This window comes from Agelaius tricolor, unplaced genomic scaffold (genome assembly GCF_023055355.1).
Source record: "Agelaius tricolor isolate 1412-34295 unplaced genomic scaffold, bAgeTri1.0.p SCAF_10, whole genome shotgun sequence".
NCBI classification, from domain to species: domain Eukaryota; kingdom Metazoa; phylum Chordata; class Aves; order Passeriformes; family Icteridae; genus Agelaius; species Agelaius tricolor.
In genome coordinates, this window is record NW_027269270.1 from 19,097,434 (window position 1) to 19,099,547 (window position 2,114).

Sequence of the window (2,114 nt, forward strand, 5' to 3'; positions counted from 1 at the left end):
CCAACTGTGAGACTGTTAATTCTCTTCCACTGGAAGTATTTAGACAGTAATAATACCATAGCTTCATCCTAGAAATTTAAAAGGATGGTAGTATTCTGACTGTAAAAATAGCAAGTTTCTCCATATTTATCTCATGGACAGATTTCTCCCCCCATTTTGCAAGTAAGATATTGAAGAGTGGAAGGAAGGTTTATTTGTTGTTACAACAGTAACTGAATTAATTATTAGAATAGCCTCGTGGGAAATCATCCAGATATCATTCATCCTCTGAGTCATGTCTGGATTTCTTTATTAATGAGTTGTTACAGGTAAATAAATGCAATATAATACTCTGTACATAGCATTTTCAAGTATCTCAATTAGTTTATTCACTACTTTTAAATAAGTGTAAAACACTGGTAAAAATACTACATCATTTCATAGATTTCTGCTGCGTCTTCAATCAAATAAATTTCCATGCTGAGTAGATTTTCTGAAATCTGAGCTTTTTACACTTCCCTTTACTGAAGCAATGAAAGTAGATGCAGATGAACTTCTGCACACGTGCTACAGACCTTGTGACAAACATACCTGGGCTTCTTGTAGTTCACCTGGGTGCTGTTGTTACACTCCCAGTTCCTAACGTGACTCTGCCACATTGTCACTAGAGCCTAAAGAGTGTTTGCACAATCTCACTTCAGCATAATGCATTATGAACCTCAAATCAATCCTGCTGGTGTGTAGGGTAATGAATTTCCAGTCAAGTTATTTTCTCTGAATGGGGTTGTAAAACACACCTATATTGCCCATCCAGGGAGTGTGAATTTGATAAAAAACAAGCTAAATTGCTGTATTTTATCTTCTGCTTAGCTCTGCTTTTATTGCCTTTAGGGACCCAACGTCCTCCAGGGAGTGTGATAAATCCTGATTGTATTTACTACTTGCAGTTTTTATTAGTTCACAAACATAGAAAGAAGAAAGTCATTGGGGATTTGTCTAGCTGTGTGTATGGCTGCTTAAGAACTGGATCCACCTCAGTTGTATGTTCATTGCTGTGTCTCCTTTTGGTCTGGTGTCATGCACAACCTACATCTGTAAATCTGCATTTCCTCATGCGTGAAGAGCAAATACTTCAGTAACCTTCGAGTAGTTGCATGACTGGTTGGATAGCTGCTGGCCAAACTGAGTGTGTTTTCTGTTCCGTAATTTGTCCATTACACCAAGTGACTTACCCTCTTTCTACCCTTCTTACACTTTTATTTCTCTTACATTATGGGTTCCTTATGTTGCAGAAGTTAGGAAGAGTTTGGCTATTGAAAGAATTGCTGTTTGCTTCTTCACTGGTGCTGGTCTAAACAGTCCAGAGAAGGGAGTTCAGGAATTAACAGCAGTTCTTCAAAGCTTGTAAATGTCATTCTCTGACAGGTAATTTTTTTCTTCTAATCTGCAGCCATTGTGAATCTTATTTAAACTCATGCCTAAATAATTTGATTCCTGAAGTAGACAAATACATGGTATGCAGCATAAAGTCATTTTGTAAAGCCTTTTAGATCATGTGAGATTGAATCATTTCCTTTGAAGCATTCTCTAAGTATGCATTCATTAGAAGAAGCTGCATATTTGGAATGGAAAACTAGCCTGATCAAAAACCTCCATTTGCAATTTTGTGATGTTCTGGTTGTCAGAAATAACCAATGTTGGTAGGAAAAAATGTATTTCTCTAAACCATGCTATTGAAAATACAAACAGCATTAATTATGGAATGCTAGGAAATAAGTAGCAGTTTGGAAATATGAATATGAAGCACGAGTTACAAGGGGAAAAATTTGTTTGTCACAATTCTTTTCTGTTATGGAAATTTTGAGTAACTGCGGTTTTATCTTGTTAGGAAAACCACTGGTTTTGAGCTGAGTTCTGCCCTTATTAGACAGTGTATTTTAGCATAACAAACATTATACATGAACAATGTATATGCAAAAAATGTATATACAAACATTGTATAAACAAATATACACATAAAGAATATATTTTAGCCTTCTCAGCCTTTTTGTCCTGCATGTCTTACATGACCAACATGGATCTTGTTCAGAAATCTCATCTTGTTTAACTTGTAATTTATTGTTGTGACAAGAATT